The following is a 21,312-nucleotide window of genomic DNA, read 5'->3' on the forward strand; positions in this document are numbered from 1 at the left end:
CTACTGCAAATCTAAGGTATGATTTCAGGAGAGCATTGAACTGATAATCCCAGTAGTGAGGGTATGGTAGCCGAAATCATTGGGCATGAGTAACTGGACTAATAATCCACTTTGTCCTATAGCTCCTGGTTCAGTTTTTCTTTTAGCCATAAACTTATGGTGTAGGTGGCATTACCTGAGTTAGCATAAATGGTGCTTCAAATTGCATTTTGTGTGTCTCCAAGTCACATCATCCTCTAATTTCAGGGTTTTTGCCTCTGAACTAACAGCGTGGGTCATGTAATATATGGTAACTTCTGGTATAGTTTTAGCTCGTGCTCACATTGTGCTCACGTTGGGTTTGTGGTCATTGTTTATAGGCTGTATTAACATCACAATGGTAGAATGCACAAAGTCTGCCTTTGAGAAAAAGCACTGGCATTGAAAAGGGCAAGCTTCTCAAAGGTAATCCAGAGTAAAAGGTTTGGAAAAAGGACTGTAAGTCATGCAGTTAACAAGGAACTGTGGTACAGATGTGGATAACACTGCTCTTAAAGAAACTGCTTGACATAATCTTGTACTTTCTTTAAGGGAAGGAAAAGCAGAATATTTCTACACTGCAAAGAATACTTTGTTGTGACTGCACTCATTTTGTCACAGTCACATGTAGATTCTCAAGGTCAAACTACATAAATGGTTGAATGTATTGAATGTATCCATGTTGGTGTTAATTACCACAGAGCTGATGTTAACTCCAGTCCACCGCTTGGATAGAGTACCTCCAGGATGATCTGTCCTCAATTTCTGAATTCAGAGATGGGTGCAGCCATTATTGTTGTGATTGAATCAATCCGTCTAGTTGCAGGTCATCCTCTTCTTTTACCTACAACTTTACCAGGCATTACTGTTTTTTTACCAGAAACCTCTCTTTGCATGACATCTCCCAAGTATAACCCCAGTCGCATCATTCCAGTTTCCTTTCAATGTGAAGAGTATGCAATTAAACCAGCTAGCTCCAAGGATGAAATAGGGCATAAGCACACACTTATGATCACATTTTAAAAAACGAGGAAACATTTCTCACACAACCGTCAGGATCTAGCACTACCCACTGCACCATCATGTCACCTCCTAAGAATACTATGCCCTCCAGCTTTTGCCACTTCATAGTCCCACACCAGCGGTTCAAAAAGATTTCTTAGGAAATCCTTGTGTTTTATTGAAACATTGAACTTATACTGAAAGTTGCACTGAACTGTATTGTGCTATTTAATTTAATCTACCAGATTACCACCTTTCTAAATGTTCTGTTCCAGGAATGCATTTTCTATGCATTTTGCAATGAAATATAGTAATTTCATGTAATTCATTTAATTTTTATTGAATAAAATACATGTTCAGCCCTTTTCCAGACTAACTTTAATAAAGAAATTTGTCCTCAGTGTGCAGCTCGTATTTATGTTAATTTCCCCTGTTGGTTAAGATTACAGGAAGTAGGGCCAGGAACCATTCTAAATGATGGAAAGCCTGGTTTGAGGCAGGCTTTGCGCTGCTGTCTATATTGAGCTTTTGAAGGTGGATATGGAAGAGGGCATGAAACAATTGAGCAAAATGGTTTTAAACTGCTTAGAGGTCTTCTTTTCTTTAATCAAAGCTCACACACATGCACCAGAGAAGGAGACAGTGGAAACCAAATTATCTACATTTGCTACGCAGCAATTGTTCTTTTCCTTGGCTATGGCAGTCATGTAAAGGACACATTTACTTCTGCTGAAAATCTTGTGACACACAGGATTTTGCTGAGTTGTTTGACTCTCATACCCACAGATGGGTGCTTAGTTCACAGCAAATGTGGCAAAATTGAAGCACAAAGATGTACATCTTGAGACCCATATGGCTTTTTGAATCAAGAATTTGTATGACAAAAAACAATTATTTAGACATTTACAATTTTTTATTCCCACAAACTCCATCTTAAAAACTTTGATTCATGACAGACAAATGCAAAGTGGATGCTTCTTAAACACAATTCGTTAATGGTGAAAATGAGACCAAATCTGTTAAATCTAACTTTAAGTGTCTTTGTTGATTCATGTTTGAACTGTTCATAAAATAATATATTTTGAACTTAATGCTGAATGTTAACTAAAAATATTTTTTGAGGATTTCATAAAAAAGGTAAATGGTTTACTAACAAAGACAGCAGCAGTAGTTTTTAAACATGGACTAATTGATATTCCTCAGAAACCAGTTTGTTTTAATTTAAATTTCACAAACATGTTGTCGAATTTTATTAATAATTCATTCAATGAAAACAGTTTAATTAACAACCCAGCCAGAAGAAATCAGAGTATACCAAGGAGCTCACTATGAGAACCACATAGGAAGTTACTCTTGTTTTGATATTATACTCAGAAGCTCACTATATTATATGAATATATTGAAATATTAATTAAATTCCGTTTATTGCATTCTAAGGTGTTTCTTTTTGTTAGCTGAAATACTGGGAATTCAACATATCATTCATAGTACTTGTGCTCCACTGGATTCTGTTCAGGACAAAGGGGTTATTGAAACTGGATGGATGGATGGATGGATGGATGGATGGATGGATGGATGAATGGATGGATGGATGGATGGATGGATGGAGTACTTATGCTCCATTCCTCTAGTCCTGTATTCTTATCTTATGAATCGTAAAATAATATGAAGGATTTAGTTCCGTTCAGTTCAATCCAGTTTATTTTTGTAGAGTACATATCTCAGTGGACATCTTTAGTATTGAATACAATGGAATCAGCACCGAATCAGAGCTAAAGGTACTTGGAAAAAAGAAGTCCTCATGCCGTCAATCTAACATTCAGAGAATGTGTCTCTTTGTGATAACACTCCTTACCCTAGTAAATAGTGTAAGATTTGTTTCCACTTCCTACCTGGAACTAAGGGACAGCAGTGGAAGTAAGCTATGCACTTACACACTTTTTGTGTACCATCTACAGACTAATTTCCCATCAAGTCTTGTGAGTTTTGTACAGGAAAAGCAGAGAAAGTGAGAAGGTATTTGTATCAGTTTTGTGTGTAAAGGGGCAGTGGAGGACAGAAGAAAAGATTGGGGACTCTTTCTTGTGATTTCCATTTTTTTTGCCTTGACAGATAATTTACCCTGTGCAGGTATCAAGGGGGCTGCTTGATAATTGGCATGCAGATTGCAGCCAATGACATAGTGCAACAGAAGAAAAGGACCTGCTAGTTAGAATAATGAGCAAGTCTTTCTGATGAATGGCCAGGAGAAGAGGTCATGGAGCATTTTTCAGATACAATTATTCCTCACTTCACATTTTTTTAATATATTTCTCAAAGCTGTAATGTTTCATTACTTATAAACAGCTGGAAAACACTCATTATTCTTTTTCTCCGCTCGCATTTAACATTCATACTTCAGTTTCTTGAAGCAGAATTACATAAATACCTAAAAGTTGGTGATCAATTATTTCATACAGATTCATTGCAGTTTCAAGTTGCATTAAGTAAAAGGTATTCTAAAGCATTCAATGAGTTTTAATTACAGTAGAAATATCCATTGTTTCAGTTACCGCAGATAATATTTTTCACAGCTGGTGGTGACTGGGCGCGGACATGTGTTAGTGTCACATCTAAATACAGACGAAAAGCACGACATTCTCAGAATGGATATACAAGTGCACAATACAATTTAGGAAAGAAGGTGCCGATGTGCTGCGAGGAACATAGAACAAAGAAACGTGCAGAATTTTCTCACATGGACCGTAAGTGGAACTGAACTAATACACAGAAATGTGACTTAAACAGAGCTGGGACACAGGACATGAGCATGGAGGATGCATGCAGGCAGAACCAGAGCTTGGCACTTGAAAAGAAACACAATGTGAATGGCGCTTAGGACACAGGTCGGTAAACAAGGAACAAGAATTGCTATGGGATCGCTGGCAAAAGCAGTAGAGAGTTGACCAAGAATACAAGATGTTTGTCCTTCTCTCTTTTTGTAGTGCTGGGAATCTGGTGTTCAGTGAGTTCAGGTGTACTGATGTGGCTCAGTGGACCCGGGGTGGTGCCTCCTGTGTTCTTCCTGTGTTTTTTTTTTTGCAGGGATTCAAACAATAGTAATAATACCAATAAGAGCAGGATAATATGGACAATACCAACAGTAATCAGCATGGTGGCCTAGTGAGCAGTACTGCCATCTCCCAGTGCCTGGGTGGTGTGAGAGGATGTGGGTTTGATCCCCATTCAGTCTGTGTGGAGTCTGCATGTTCTCCCCATGTCTGTGTGGGTTTCCTCCCACAGTCCAAAGACATGTTGTTCAGGTTCCCCCATAGTGTGTGAGTGACAGAGAGATTGTGTTCCACTGATATATGGATGAGTGACCCATTGTAAGTAATGTATCTAGCAGTGTAAGTCACCTTGGTGAATAAGGTGTGTGGGCTGATAACACTACATAGAGTTCATTGAAAATTGCTTTGGGGGAAAAAAAAAAAGCATCTGCAAAACAAATAAATGTAATCATATTTATTGTTTCAATAAGCTACTCCTAAAATGTTGGCCAGTTTAGTGGTGATATCAACAGCAATTATAAGACAACATTTTAATAGGTATTAGCACCGGAGAAATGCCATATAGATAGATAAAGAGATATCTTTTGGAGTGGTGTCTTCACTGTTCAGTGTCAGAATGGTGGTACTAGAGGAGTTTTCAATGAGCCTGAGGGTAGACTTACAGGACCACACATTTAAGACTCTTTGCAGAAAGTCTGCTGTTATATCTTAAACCCACCTGAACATAGTGCTCCTCTTTGCTTTCCTCTAATCCCCCCAGTAGCAGATATAATTAACCCAGTCTGTCATTTGCCTAACACCTCCGACCTTTTGATCAGCCTAACAGCCAGGTAAGTAAATAGAGGAATTATGGGGTGAGTGTCGCTAAGTATTCTGTTAAGCATGAGTGGATCAGTCCTTCCTGCTGAGTGTCTCTTTCTTTTTACATTATACCTTTATCTGTTGTCGGCAACCCACTCCTTGGTTTTTCTTTTTTGGGCTGTTGTAATTAAAGGAGCTTTTTTCCGGTCCAAAGCTCCCAAATGTCATGTTCACCATTGTAGCAGTTACCCTCAGATAAAAACAGCAGAAGGTAGATAAGTGAATACAGTAAATTTATGAGCATGAATGAATCACGTCAGTAATGTTTTTTCAGACAAACACACCCCATACTTTTGTTGATGGAATGAAACCCTCTGCCAAATGCATACATTTCATAAAAAAGTAATAGGTTATCAGAGCCATACTTATTCTCCAGTAAGACATGCCTGTAAGGAATCTTTAATTAAAGGCATGTTCTTATTGACTATTTATGGCACACCACAGTAATCACATTAACCACTATGAGACTGATAAAAGCTAAGAGTTATCGCTTTCAAAGATGGGCTTTCAATGGCATGTGGATGTTATAGAATATGTTGGAACCATAAAGTGTCATGATTAAAGTCATATTAAACAGAATTGGAAGCAATTAAATAAGAATTTATAGCACAGAGAGGAGGGGTGTGGTGGTGCAGTGGGCTTGGCCGGGTCCTGCTCTCTGGTGGGTGTGGGGTTTGAGTCCCGCTTAGGGTGCCTTGTGATGGACTGGTGTCCCGTCTTGGGTGTGTTCCCTCCTCCTTCAGCCTTGCGACCTATGTTACTGGGTTAGGCTCCAGCTTGCCGTGACCCCCCCTGCTCAGGACAAGCAGCCTTGGCCAATGTGTATATATAGTAGAGAGAGCTTACCTTATTGTCACATTTTCAAGGTTAATTGGTGAGTCTAACACAGAATAAAAGAAAGTGAGTATATCATTAAGATTAGAAAATTATTATTAATGTCTTTTGACCATGTCCTGTCTGCATACTGAAAAGGACAGAGAACACAGACTTGAACATTCCAGCTACAGTGTTGTATACAAACTTTAGCGACACATGTGAGGGTATGGACGACAGATGGAAGCAGCAGTGGGGAATTGAAGTAGTTGGACCAAAAAGGTTTATTTTCTTTTACTAAAAGGTATTCCTCAAAACACATTAACCCCCAACCAAGTACAAAACAAACATTAAGTTACAAAGAACATGAGGCCTATGAGCCATGGGCTTATCCCCTTGTATCAACATCAATGCATAGCTCTCCTGTTTACTGCATGAGAGTATCTATATAAGTTTGCATCAATTCACCCTCTCCACTAGTGCCCTAATACAAACTTATATAGCAGTAACTCCGCCCTTCTGGTTATACCATAACACCCTCAACTATTCCAAAGTACATTTCCCCAAAAATTACATCCAACATAAATACTAAAACATACAAACAATACAAAACATTTTCTACTATAAATATCCCTACGTTACAACTTATAAAAACATTTCACACTACACAATAAAACACCCCTGCCTAGTTGGTTGTGCCCAAGGACTTCCACCTAGATATACCCCAAATAGTTCACTCCATCTGGTTTACAACACAAGGTACCAAACACAACAGAATACCAGACAGCTGCATGGTAAGGAAAAAGTCTACAGAAATGATCTTCTAAAAACAATAAATACATTCACTCTCCACAACCAGTTACATATACCTGCCATACCTTTATAAAAGAAATATTATTAGTTAATGACAAACAGACAGATACCGGTAGGCCTTTCCCGGCACCCAATCTAGTTCAAACAAAAAGTGTTAAATGGAATACTAAACCAGAACAAGCAATATAACAATACAAGGTGAAATGCATGTGACCGGCAACAGCAACAAGGTTCAGCATTTCATTGATGGTACTTTGCCGGCATCTTACTGACTCCTTGCAACCAACTTGCCTGTCACAGCTCAGTCTGTGACAACACATATTTAACATATTTAACTGAAGTGCTGATGTTGACTATAGATCAAATGTTAGTGTCAACATTTTTATATTAAAGTTCTAATTTTTGCAACTATTAAGAAATAACAATGCAAATATTTTCATTGTGTAATTGTGCAGATCTGTAACAAACAGTATTAACATAGCAGATCTTGGCTACGTTCCATGAAATCTGCTAGAAATCATTGTGATTTGTTTTAAAATGCTGCTCACGTGTTACTGGCTATTAAGACAGAAATTTTCAGCAAAAGATTGTTTGGGAATTTGTCCCTTTCTAAAATATCTGATGAAAATCTGGCAACCATTCGCCAGTCCAGTACAGATATTTTTCTAAATAATTTACATTCAGAATAAGATTTTATGTTCTGATCAATTACAAGTTAATGTAACATTGGATTTAGAGAAACGTCATAATCTATTCTGTTATTATTAACCATTATTTACTTGGTGGGGGGCACAGTGGAGCAGCGAGCTTAGCCAGGCCCTGTTCTGTGGTGGGTCTGCGGTTCAAGTCCCGCTTCGGGTGCCCTGCAACGGACTGGTGTCCTGTCTAGGGTGTGTGTGTGCCTCCCATCCCCCAGCCCTACACCCTGTGCTCCTGGGCCAGGCTCCAGCTCATTGTAACCGCAGTTGGGACAAGCAGTTGTAGACATTATGTGTGTATTTAATGGGCACCAATTACAGAGTTAACCATTAATACTTTTTTTTTTTTTTGGTTGGAACAACTGAAGGTAAATGTTTCACTCACAGGTCCCTAACATTTATAATTATGTATTGAGGAGAGGCTTTTCTCCAAAATGGTATAGAATTCAGGGTATACAAATGTAAACTACCTTACAACACTGTCAGAAGATCAGGAGAAAAAAGGGTGTGAAAGCAATATGATTTATGATGGAGTGTAATCACTTTTTTATTTCACTGCTCTTATTATTCTCTCTTCGGTATTTCCTGTTTGTTCTATTACCATATTATCCCATTTTATCCCTTGTGTTCTTTTCCTTTTTGCTTGTTGATCATATTATTGTGGACTGCATATTGTTGAAAGTCCTAGAAAGAAAGAACTTCTGTAATTTGCTGAAATTCCCTTAACATGCAGAGAAGACTAAAAGGATGGATGGATGGATGGATGGATGGTTCTGTTTTTGGTACAACTAGATCAGTCCTTTTGAGGCTGTATTAAAAGATGGAATAGAGATTTGCAGAGATGCAGAAAATATATGTGCACATAAACAACAGCAAGAAAAAGAGATTTATGCAACACTTTGGCAGGTCAAACCCAACTCATCAACACTATTCTGGGTCAGCTGGAAAGTCTTGATGGTTGGAGGTTGGGGAGCAGAACGGAGAGAGTTGCAGTAGTTCAGATGTGAGACTTCATCGTGCTGCAGACCAGGAGCTGGGTATAGAGCAGTGCAAATTACAGGCTGATTCTATAAATGTTGGAGAGGAAGTGACTGCAAGATGGTCTTATGGCTGCAGTGTGTGGGGAGGACCAGAGAGGCCAGTTGTTACTCCCATTCTGGCAAAGTGAATGAGACAAGTGAGCTGTTCAATTTGATAATACAGGAATGGGTTCCAAACTAGGAACCTTCAGCCTGACACCTTAGTTTTCTCTCTGCTGCTCCTGTTTTAAATCCTCTTTGTGGGATTTATCAGTTGGGCTGATCCTTTCTAGTTAACATGGGATGATTTTTTTTCGCCTGACAAAGTTTTAGAGTTCCAGCTGCAAGTTAAATTGCTAATATCAAATTTACCATTTGAAACATCACAACTATCATTTTCTGTTTTACAGAGTTTTACAGTTTGTGCAGCAGAAACTTCTTGTCATCTTAGAGACAATAACAACATAAAATGAATGACAGGAAGTGTGAGATTATATCATATTTCAAAGAGGCAGTAACACCAATAAGTGCACAAGTTGGTTAAGGACAGATACCTAAAAGTGTGTGGCTCACAGTTTTGTAATAAAATATTATAAAACCTGGCAGGGGTGTAAAAATATCCTCCACATTAACTTCCAAGGTAAATAATTATGTCACCTGTAATTTTGAAGGTACCCACCACCATCTTTCTTATGGTCATTTTTGAAAGTAGGGTATATGGTTAATCCCCTCTTCTACCTCCACCTTTCTCAGGGCCATTTTTGAATGCAGGAAACAACTAATTTTCATTCATTCCACCAGTCTTCGATAATAATTTTTTGAAGGAGATATGATTAGATTGAGACATGGCATGACAAGATTAAGTTAATCTATGGAAATAAAAAAATACCCAGACTACCCAGCTGTACAAACTGAATTAACGGTTTATCTTTCTTTTTCTCCTGTGTTCTGCACACTGCAATAACACAAATAGGTCGACAGACGGCGCTCCTGTGCTGTTTCCTGACTCCCAAAACGTTTCCCTGGGACTTTAGTCCTTTGTTCATGAAACACGTGCTGCTGGACTTCTTTGCTGCCTCTTTTGTGCTTCCTCGGGGGTTTTATGCCGTTTTAAAAGTCATGGTACATGTAGAAGGTCTTAAAATGCAAAGGATGCGATATTAAATAAGTCGGTGTCTTTATTTATTGCATTTGCGTAGGATGAAAATGTGATTTTCTAGGAATTGGACCCCCAGTAATAGCCTGGAAAGCCAGGACATGTGCTCCCAGTAGGAGCAGCCCTTAATGGTCCAGTCACCCAGTGTGTCGGGTGCCGAAAGGCTTGCATGCATGATACAGACATACTAGTCTATAGCGTTGTTTCTATACGAGATGGGCTAGAATCGGGGCTTTTGCATTTCATATCTTCTCAAAAAAAGTACACGTTCTTTCTGAATGCGTACATAAGCATAAAATATAATGATAAATATTTTTAAAATTTAGACGTGACCCCGACGTGATTTGAACACGCAACCTTCTGATCTGGAGTCAGACGCGCTACCGTTGCGCCACGAGGTCCTGCTCAACGGCACTTAAAGCACTCTTTAGATTGAGCGCGTCACTCTAGCTTTAACTCGTAGGTTTGCGTGTGAGGAGCTCTGTGTGTTTAGCAATGTGTGCGTTTGGATATTTTGTGTATTAATTGCTTTTACGTTGCCGACGATAAAGTGAAAGGGAAACGCTGGCCGTAAGAGGAATACTGTCAGTGACCGAAAGAGATGTTTCGGTATTTACCCGAAAAAATCTTGACAAAAGAAACGAGGAAATTTGCTCCCGTTCCCCCACATTGTCAGTTAGGTGGTCTGGTAATCCATTATCGTAAAAAAAAAAGAACTGCACTTAGTTTAAACCAAGGGAGCCGGTAGTATCCGAAAGGAAGGTACACCGTTCTTTGGAGGTTTTACGGAAACACAGCACTGGAACACTTTGAGCGCATAAATAATATTACAAAAAAGAGTTTATTAAGAACAGCAGCAGCTCGTGCCACAACCTCTCTGTGGAACCATTTTTGCTGCCGCGCGAAAAAGCCCGCGTTAGACCCAGTGCATCCTATTCAACAACTTCCCGCTTCAGTTAAGAATTAACCAATGACAATTAAGCAACCTTTGCTTTGTCAACTTACACACTGCACGCTGGCAGGAACCTTTCTTTTACAAAACTCTCAATGATTTGCTCTTGGTGAAAAACACCACAGAGCCATTTCCGTTATTTCCTGTTCGGAAAATTATAATGCATTCCTCAGCTCCATACATTTGTAAAAAATTACAAAATCCTGTTTCGCTTTCCCTTTTTGGGGCATCGAGTGTAAACGGTTGTGGGGAGAAATAAATTTGACCGATTTCACCATAAGCATTATGATAAGGCTGCAATACATAAAATAAATGTGAAAAGGTGAAGCACTCTGAATACTTTCTGAATGTTTGTTTTTAGCTTTGCCATAAAAGCCTCAAAAGCTTCTCTGCCTTTTGGCTAAGATCGTGTAGTATCTATTCAGTGCCGTGGTTTTGTCGTCAGGGGGCATAAGAGAGTTTTTCTGAATTACAGCCCTTTTAAGGGCTTCCTACAGCACTTTCAACCCACCCTTGGGTTGCACTGGGGAGTTAAGCCATCGCAGATGTCAGTGGGGAGGTCGATGACCATGCAGGCGACGGGAATGAAGACAAAGACAACTACAGCCAGGAAGAAGACGACAACGGCCTCCACGGAAAAGACAGCAGCAATAACGGTGAGGACGAAGATGACCACTGGGGGGGCAGGTGAGGCCGTCTCCTCCAGAGAATGCATTATGCTGCTTTCCCTGAGGAATCGCCCACCCGGAAGAGCTCCCCAAAAGAAGAAGGATCATCGGGGATGTCGGAGCCCCTCATCAAAGGAGCCGCAATGCCAACGCCGACTGGAGGAGGATCGGTGGTGGAGGTGGCGGCAGCAGCAAACCTGAACATTGCGGTGGAGCCGACGAGGGAGGAGATGACAACTGTAAGGGTGGAAGCGACGACGGCCTCACTTGCAGAGGAGCCCTGCTGCCCCAGGTGGATCTTCAGAGTAGGGGAAGCAGTCTGTATTACTAGTAGCTCCTAGGATGAAGCACACTACTCGCTTCAGATGGCGAAACTCAGAGACAGTGGAGGACTTCCCGGACCGTGCAGGGTTCATCAGGGAAGCCATCTTTAGAAAGTTGTGCCTGATCGCCGCACAAGTTGTTTGCATTCAATGGAATGGACCCCAGCAGTTTATTGACATCACCCTTCTCGCGGATGAAACCTACCAGAAAATGGTAGAAATTTGTAAGAAGGAGAAGGACAGGGGGTTGAAGCAATATAAGATTAAGCACCTTTGGTGAACAGATAGAAGGATAATCACCGTCCACGTTTTCAACCCCTTTGTCCCCGCCAAGGCCGTCTGTGATTTTCTTCAGCGCCACGTCAACCTCCTACGTGGCCACAGGGATATGCAAGATGAGTTTTGAATATGGAACGGGCTCAGGCAGTTTCAGGCACGTCTGTGTCCTGACCCTGTGGCCCCTGATGGGCTCCATCATCCTCCAGCATATTTTACTATACAGAATAGTAAGGCTTATCTCTTTGACCCCCAGCAGCCTCCCTTCTGCAGGCTCTGCCAGGGTCAGGGGCATACAGCAGAAGTGTGCAAGAATATAAAATGTAGGAACTGCTTAGAGACCGGACATTTCGCCAGGGACTGCAAGGGCCCCCGCCCCTGCAATATTTGCAGTAGCGAAGACCATCTGGCCTGTCTGTCCACAGTACAGACCCTTGTACGCAGATGCCCTGTCTGGAAGCAGGGTATTTGTGGAGCAGGGTCTTCAGGCATTAACTTTGGTGGATAATAAAATCATCGAGATGGAGACGGTGGTGGAAACAGCAGCGGGGGCTGGAGAAGCCCTTAGCAAAGCTAATGATCTCCTGGGAGCAAGCCCTGCCCTACTCTGGCGGAGATTCAAAAGCGGAAAAAAGAAGATTCAAAGAAGATGAGTTTTGAATATGGAACGGGCTCAGGCAGTTTCAGGGCGTCTGTGTTCTGACCCTGTGGCCCCTGATGGGCTCCATCATCCTCCAGCATATTTTACTATACAGAATAGTAAGGCTTATCTCTTTGACCCCCAGCAGCCTCCCTTCTGCAGGCTCTGCCAGGGTCAGGGGCAAAAAGCCCGGAAGGGAGGCTGCGGCATCAGAGGGGGACCTCTTGCCAGCCGTGCCCCCTTGGGAAGAAGGCCAAGAGCGTTCCTCCTCCCAGGAGGAGATGGATGCCATGTGGGCCGTGTGTGACTCCCCGTCAACATCGCTGAGTCGGCGTGCAAGGGAGGACGGGCAACACCAAACTTGGAGGCATGTCTGCCAGATGAGGACTCTAGTAGGGCTGCGACGGCGGTGTCCTCTGGGGAGGACCTCTGGGGAGGTCTTAATGGATTGAAAAAGGGATTTATAATCTTATTTTAGTACGTACGTTTTCTGAACCGCTTGTCCCATACGGGGACGCGGGGAACTGGAGCCTACCCGGCAACTCAGGGCATAAGGCCAGAGGGGGAGGGGACACACCCAGGACAGGACGCCAGTCCATTGCAAGGCACCCCAAGCAGGACTTGAACCCCAGACCCACTGGAGAGCAGGACCTAGTCCAACCCACTGCACCACCGCACCCCCTATATCTTATTTTAGTGTTATTTTTATTGTTTTATTTGATTTTTTAACGACATACCCCTATGGCTGATTGTAAAATTTTAACTCAAAATCAGGGGGTTAAAAATCAAAGTAAAAAGAATTGCTTTGTTTAACCAGTTTGAGTCCTATGCCTTTAACCTGTGTTTTTTGCAGGAAGTACACCTCTGGGACCAGTGGGATGTGACTCTCTTCTCTCAAGAATGGAGGAAGGGTGAGTCTTACTGGAGCATAGGTGGCGTCCACTCTACAGGCGTGGGAATACTTTTTGGGGACCACGCCTTTGAGAAAGCAAGGCCTTTCATTGTTCATGCCAGCCAAGCGTCACTTTGCTCAAGCTGTCGGAGGCACTTGGTAAGATGAATCGGTGCAAGGTTCCTGGCCTTGACGGTTTACCAGTGAAATTTTATTCCACGTTTTGGGACGTCTTCACAAAGCGTTTTCTGCGCTTTGTCGAGAGGAGGTGCTGGGCAGGGGCATGCTTACCAAGAGTATGAGGACAGGGGAGCTCTCCTTGTTGCACAAGAAAGGCGATAAAGCCGATCTTGTCAACTGGAGACCCCTTATGATGCTTTACGTTGATGCAAAGATCATAGTGAAAGTCCTGACCGAGCATCTGAGGAAGGTAATGGTCGACCTGGTCCACCAGGACCAGATGTGCGGAGTACCTGGGCGTTCTGTGTTCTGGAATGTGCACCTGGTCTGGGACACGATTGCCTGGAGGGAGGACTGAAAGGTCCCCCTCGCACTGGTCGGTTTGGACCAGGAAAAGGCATTTGACCAAGTGGATCACCGCTTCCTATTTAAAACCTTGAGCAGATTGGGCTTTGGCCCTAATTTCCTGAGGTGGGTGTGTGTGCTCTACACAGAGGTAGGTAGCCGAGTCACCATCAATGGCTCCCTCGGGGGGTGGGTGCCCCAACAGAGTGGAGTGAGGCAAGGTTGTCCGCTCTCCCCGCTCCTCTATGTTCTTTACATCGAGCCGCTGGCGGTTGCCATCCGTGCCCATCCAGGGATTGACAGTCTGCTCCTGCCGGCAGTTGGTGGTGAGGCGGTGAAGCTGGTCCAGTACACGAATAACATTACACTGTTCCTGTGCTCGGATTGGTTGCTCGGTCGGGCGCTTGGCCTAGTTCGGTGTTCGGGCGTGCCTCGGGCTTGACGCTGAACCTCGGCAAGTCTCTTGTCAAGTTCTTCGGCAGCTGGAAACATAGAGAAGACTGCAGTGGTGGTTTTTCCCGATGCAAGGGTCATCTCAAGGTGTTGGGGGTCAACTTTCTTATGGAAGGTGCAGCCAGGGCTAATTGGGAAGATCGTTTGACCAAAACCAGACGGAAAATGGGTTTGCGGAGGACAAGGTCCCTCTCCTTAATAGGGAAAACATTGGCGCTGAAGGTGGACATCCTCTCCACATTCCTCTACCTTGCACAGGTGTACCCCTTGCCCCACACGATGCGGAAAGGCCACACGAAGGACGTTTTCGATCTCGTCTGGGGGGCAGGTATGAGTACATGAGGAGGGAGGTCATGTAACTTCCAAAGGAGGAGGGAGGGAGGGATGTGCCTGACATTCCTCTAAAACTGGATTGTTTCTTCCTCTTCCAGTTATGTAACCGACTGGCAGCTCCAATTCAACATCCCCACCAGTACTTTGTGCGTCTTTTGTTGGACCTTCCGATGTGGCAGTTGGTGAAGTCCTGGTCCAATGCCAAGACACGGCCCGCCCGTTACAGCCACTCTGTAAAGTGGAGTAAGACCACGGCGGCTGGGGTCAAGGCAGAGACCCTCCTGATGTACAGGGCCTTGTATAAGGCCTTGGTCAAAAGGAGAGGAATTTGAGTTATTTGGGGCTCAAGGAGGGCACTCGGACCAGGATTCAGCCAAAGGGGCTTGACCACCATCTGCAAGATTTGAACTGGCATTGTTTACACAGTAAGTTGCTGGTCAAAGTAGTCCTGTACAGGCATGAAATAACCAGCCACCCACTCTGCCCGCGACTCCAATGCGGCAAGAGTGAAACTCTTACACATGTTTTTTGGGACTGAGGGCAAGTGCAGGAGGTCTGGCGTTTGGTGACTCGCCTGTGCAGGAAGATTGATCCGCAGATGGTTTTGACGTACGACAAAATGTTGATGGGATGGAACCCTGGCACTCAGAAGGCAGCAGCCACCCGGACGTGGCTGGTGATTAGCGTGGTCAAGCAAATGCTCTGGAACGCAAGAACCCAGCTGGTCCAGACAGGTAGACTTGGGCATCCAGGGTGTGTATCATAAAATCTGGGCCAACCTAACGTTTAAGATGGAGAAAGATGTCATTCAGTGGGATTACTCAGAAGCCAAAGAGAGGTGGAAGGGCCTCTTTTGGCTGTGACCCCACAGGTTTATGACAGATCCTCCATCCTGGGGTAAGTAACACACATCCTTTCACACTTACAAATCACCGTAACCCCTATTTTTGGTGATTGTAAGTGTTGTGTTTCGTTGTGTGTTATGTGTTTTATGTTAGGTGTAGGGTTTCTAATCTTTTATGACGCATTTTATTTAATTTGCACAATTTTAAAAATTTATAGCACTTATTGCACTTTTAGTGGGGGGTGCGGTGGCGCAGTGGGTTGGACTGGGTCCTGCTCTCCAGTGGGTCTGGGGTTCAAGTCCCGCTTGGGGTGCCTTGTGGCGGACTGGCGTCCCGTCCTAGGTGTGTCCCCTCCCCCTCCAGCCTTACGCCCTGTGTTGCCGGGTTAGGCTCCGTGACCCCGTATGGGATGAGCAGTTCAGAAAGAAAGCGTGTTGCACTTTTAAGTAGTCACCTATAAATGACTACGTGTGTGGTGTATTCGTATTAATCATTTATTTATTTATTGTTATTTATTTATTTATTACATTTAGTTTAGTGTAGTGTAGATTAGTTTGTTCTGTGGGTGCATGTTGTGTTCTAATTCTGTATATGTATTTTATCATTCACCTATCCCACCAAAACAACAATAGGGGAGACGTGTTGTGAAAAGGGAATCACCGAAAACGGTAGGTAAGGTGAACAGTAACACCCTGGGAACAGGCCAGGGGACCGCCCCTCTTGAGTGTCGAATGTTACTGGGTAAGTTTCCTTTTCATTATTTATTATGTATGTTTTTAAGCCTTGGGGTATGTTTTTAGTGTTTCAAAGGTTCTGCCATGCGGTCTTTATATTAGCTGGTCTTACTGATTTTTATCGTTTTATTTTAAATTTTATTATTTCCATGGTAGTTTTTTTGGATTAATTTATTTATTGAATAAAGATTTTAATTACCGGAAATGATGAATGGAGATACTTATTCCTGTCGAGTTGGACAGTGTGTTGAACCAGACACCCTTGGTGGGCTGGTGAACCATTCTGATTCAAAAAGAGGGAAAAAAAAAACAAAAAAAAGCCTCATGTGTTGTATGTTGAATTGTGGTGTTTCTTTTTTGTGCACATGTATAGTTGTTCTGTTGTCCTTACTCTGCCAGTTGCCCGTGTGCTCAGTGGTTCCATGTCACAGTCCTTATTCCCCTCTGCTATTTCCTGTTGGTTTTCCAGTGAGTATTTTTCTTAAAGTGACTGTGAAAAGGCAGGCAGTTGAGTTTCTATAAGAAACCAACTAAATCTCACATGGTGTGTGTTCAGTGTCAAGTTTTGGATGTCAGGATGCCTCACCTGAGCGGCACAGTGGCCTAGTGGGTGGTGCTTATGTTGATGCCTCATAGTCCCTGGGCTGAGCTTTTGGATGTAGGTCCAAGTTCTCCTTTATCTTTCTGGAGTTTGCATGTTCTCCCATGTTCATGTACGTTTCCTCCAGATGCTCTGATCTCCTCCCACACCCAAAGAAATGTTTCAGGTGAAATGGGGAATCTAAATTGCTGTGAGTGAATAAGTTTTTGGGTTTCTAATCAACTGGCATGCCATTCAGGGTGAAGGTCACTTTGCACAATATGCTTTTGGGTTAGGTTCCAGACCACAGTGACCCTGCACAGAGCAAGGTTAAGACCCTGGTTATGGCCCACAAAAGTATCAGTGGAACTGCTCCCGACTATCTACAAGACTTGATCATCAGCTACACCCGAACCAGGCTGCTTCGCTCTTCCACATCTGCCCGCTTGGTGGTCCTACACACAAAAGGTCTAAAAGCAAAAGCAAGGTTCTCGGTTCTGGCTCCGATCTGGTGGAACAACCTCCCCCTCTCGCTCAGAACTGCTGAATCTCTGTCCACATTTAAAAAGGGTCTTAAAACTCATCTCTTCCAGACTCATTTCACCCGTGATCTTTTAATTTCATGTAATGTGTAAATGTTCACGGACCATATCTTTAAGATCATGCTTGTTAAACAATGGATAAACCTTCATGCAGCTACTCCTGTAAAGTAATGCAAATGTTTTTATATACACACACACACACACACACACACACACACTTTCTGAACCGCTCATCCTATATGGGGTCACGGGGAACCGGAGCCTACCCGGCAACACAAGGCGTAAGGCCAGAGGGGGAGGGGACACACCCAAGACGGGACGCCAGTCCGTCGCAAGGTACCCCAAGCGGGACTCGAACCCCAGACCCACTGAAGAGCAGGACCTGGTCCAACCCACCGCGCCACCGCGCCCCCTGTTTTTATATAATATATATATATTTTATTACTAGGAAGGTGATTAGGAATCATCGATATTTGGATAAAGTTTTATGCAGCTACTCATGTGATGTACATTGGTTCCTGTGGTGGAAAGAAACAAACTAAGAATCACGGGTCTGCATCTAAGTCTCTTTCTGCTAATGTGATGCACACATTGTATTTTCTATGAGATGTAAGTCGCTTTGGAGAAAAGCGTCTGCTAAATGAATAAATGTAAATGTAAGCGGTGAATGAAAACGGAAAGGATGTCAGTTGTTTCAGTTATACTGGCCTATACCCGAGCGCTATTTTAATGAAGAACTTCAGCAGAGAGAAGAAAATCAAAGTGCAAAATGGCATAATTGTAAAATAACACTCACGTTTGGACATGACTGATAGTGCTGGATCTGTATAGCCAGCACGGCTTCTCTGTTTCCCTCAAATTAGATCAGTTTTGAATTTCCGCCTGTGGTCCGGCAGCACAGTCCTGCAAGTAGAGACAGGTTCACTTTTATATCTCTGTCTGTGTCTCACATGAAGCATAACACCTACTTCCTTACAGTTTCTGCAAAGGCTCTTGGAGTGATGACAGAATGCTCTGAGTAATTTTTCAGAGAACATTACCTTTTAGCTGTTTGAGATATACTGTCAAAGCAGAGTTCACACCATCGGTGGCGCTTAGGTAAGTCTAAGTCTTTCTAAAATCCTTGTTCTCATTTTGGCAACATTTTCACAGATTAGTCCAAATGAGTGCAAATTTAACTGACTATTCAATTTTCACATTATTTAGTAGCTTGCCCTGCCAAAGTAACATTTAATCATTTAACAAAATAAAAGTAAAGAGGAACAATTTTATTTTCTTTGCTTATCTGTAGAGAATGTTGGACCTTAATTCTTTTTCATTTTGATGTAAGAATTGGTGAGTCAGTTCTTGGTTGAATGTATGATTGTTTAGGACATCGGGCAGTGCACTTTGTTTACAGTGAGTCATTTGTCTTTGTCTTCACACGGATTTAATTTGTTTATACAGGATCTTTTTTTTATTTTCTTGTCTGGAATTATCAGCTTGTCACTTTATCCTGGTCTTCTCTTAATGCTTTTGAGTTCATGTGACTGGTGACTTGTGATTTTACTCACTCTTTTGTGTGGACTTTGTAATTCACTCACTGCAATGTTTTTGAGTCAATTTACCCCCCCACATCCCTGGTATGGCTTCAGTGCTTTGGGTGTCTTGTCATTCTACTTAAGTGTGCCTGAAAGTCATCTCTGTGAAACATATCACAAAGCCCCTGATTTTCGAGACTTTTTCATAGACAGCTTCATCAGATAAGTTAAGAATGTTGAACAGTTTTTTTTTTTTTTTTATTTTTTTTATTACGTGTTGCACAAAACCGCATAATTCAGATGATTTCTACTTAAAAAAGCTGGGAACTGACTTTAGGAAATTCATAACTAGCGAGCTCTGTTTAAAATATGTTTCTTTGAACGCTCATACACTATTCTTACAATGTTATTTTCAGTTTAAAAATGGTATGCACTCGTTATTTTTTGAACATACTAGTAGAGACCAACCATAAAACGACATTCATACTTGTGTTCTGAGGTCATGCCCTGAAGGGTAAAGTAGTTCTTAGCCAATGATTGTAAAGAAAGAAATGATTCAGTTTTTGCTCATGAGTATATCCTCTTTTGAGATACAGTATGTATACAATAACACAATACCTCTAAAAATGTTTAGATAATGGTGTATGTGCCTGGGTAATAAGTGACATTTGGCACTAAGAATGAATTATATTTATACAAGATCTTCCATACATTATATTTAACAGTTTAATGTTAGTTTTAGACAGCTTGCATTGTTTTACCTCACAAAACAGTGTTTTTGTACAGTAGTTACCTGCATCAGTAGTCAGATCAGACCTGATGTGGTTTCTGTCTGTCTTCAGATTTTCAGTGTAATTAACATATTTTATTTGTGACAGTAGCATCCCTGTATCATCATTCTCCACCTCCTCTGAGTAACATGGGGAATTTCCAAAATGAGATCACATCCCTCTTTCCCGATGACCCAATATGTTCCCCCTTCCGCCACATTGCATTTAGTGTTTACTGATTATAGGTCTCATGGTGCAATGCTTTAATCTCAGCTTTATGCATATTACATTTGGTGTAGGGAAAAGGCACAAGTTCTCACATTTAAAACTAAAGTCCTTTATAATTACTATGACAAATATTCTATACAGGATTTATTTGCTGAAGGCACAAAAGAAAACAGAAACTGATTATACCTCTTTCATTTGTTGTTTGATAATGTGCCACCCTAGAGAAAACAATATATCAGAAGAAACATTAATGATTTTTCAACAGTTAGTGGGACTCAAAAAATAAATATCCCTACAAACGTATTTCTGAGTGATTGAGAGAGCTCTGTATGTTTGTGCTGTGTCATGTCCATCAGGTAGTGTCTCATGTCTTTATTTTCAGCATTTATACCTGCGTCTACAGTCTAATATCTCGTTATGCTCGGCATGTCTCCAGCTTTTTGACCAGCCTGGATGGGTACAGAGGAGAGGAGTCTGGTTCTGCCATTGCAATCTCAGGCCTTGTTGCCTCCCAAGCCCTGCCTACCCCCGGAACCAACGCCTAGATGTTCCCTGTGGCGGAGGGCCACTGATGTCAGCAGAAGAGAAGCAATGAAGCAAAATGAACAGAAAATCAGGCGCAAATCCCTTCCATCCTGTGGCGGTAAGACCATTCCAAGTCTTTTTGACCAAAAAAATCAACAATAACAACAACAGTCCTTCAATGCAGCTTAGTGGTATGTCTGGTGTCTTCATGACCTTAAAAGTCATCACAGTTCCAAAGCTCAGTCTGCAGAGGATCCCTCAGAACCATAAAGATCAGAAAGTGTTCAGCAATGAGATTTTAGCAAACCTTAGTCAAATTTGTATGAGGTACTGATTGGTCACTCTTTTACAGTAAATAAAAATCAAATGCTGTTCATATTCAGTAACAAATTTTAATGAAGTTATCGTTATAGTAGCATGTTAGCTCATCTATGGACCCTTTTGATAATTATTTGCATAATTACAACCATACTGCTGTCACTTCACAGCTGATCATGCCAAACATAATCAAATAATCTTTTCTTGACCCTGTTCTGTCTCACATCTTCAGATAGTCAGAGCTCAGATGGGGGTGGTGCAGAGGCTGGCAATCCATCAAATGAAGCTATGCCAGAATATTTGCCTTCATGCACTGGTGTGTGTCACCATAGCAAGCTCAGTGGAAATGGCGAAGGGGCATTCAGACAGGAGATTCCACTGCAGAGCCAGTCCAGACCACACCTGTCTCTCCACACAATCAGAGGGCAAAATGAAGTCCACCGAGACTACTGGCATATCCCCTTACATGGCAGTCAGGAGCTGAAACCTGGTCATGAGCTTCCTAAAACAGAAATAACCCCCATCAAATTTAAAAGACTGGGTTACACTGCACTCTGCTTGAAAGGAATAGCATTCATCATTTGACTGCAGTGTAAAAAATATGACTTATAAGGACAGTTTGACAGTAGATTACAAACCCATGAGAAGATGGAGTTTGGCTAACAATGAAGCAAATACTATTGTGTCTGTTTAAAAATATAGCTTTTAAGCAAGCGGATTAATACAGGAATAAAAAGGAAGTCATATAAAATTGAAAA

General features: G+C 42.2%; 1 non-coding gene across 1 annotated transcript; it reads right to left on the reverse strand.

Moving 5' to 3' along the window:
* Nucleotides 1-9,759: 9,759 nt before the first annotated feature.
* Nucleotides 9,760-9,831, reverse strand: trnaw-cca (transfer RNA tryptophan (anticodon CCA)). Its single transcript has one exon. It is a non-coding gene; the product is annotated as a tRNA-Trp (tRNA).
* Nucleotides 9,832-21,312: the final 11,481 nt, after the last annotated feature.

The sequence above is a fragment of the Scleropages formosus genome, chromosome 3 (genome assembly GCF_900964775.1).
Source record: "Scleropages formosus chromosome 3, fSclFor1.1, whole genome shotgun sequence".
Classification (NCBI taxonomy): domain Eukaryota; kingdom Metazoa; phylum Chordata; class Actinopteri; order Osteoglossiformes; family Osteoglossidae; genus Scleropages; species Scleropages formosus.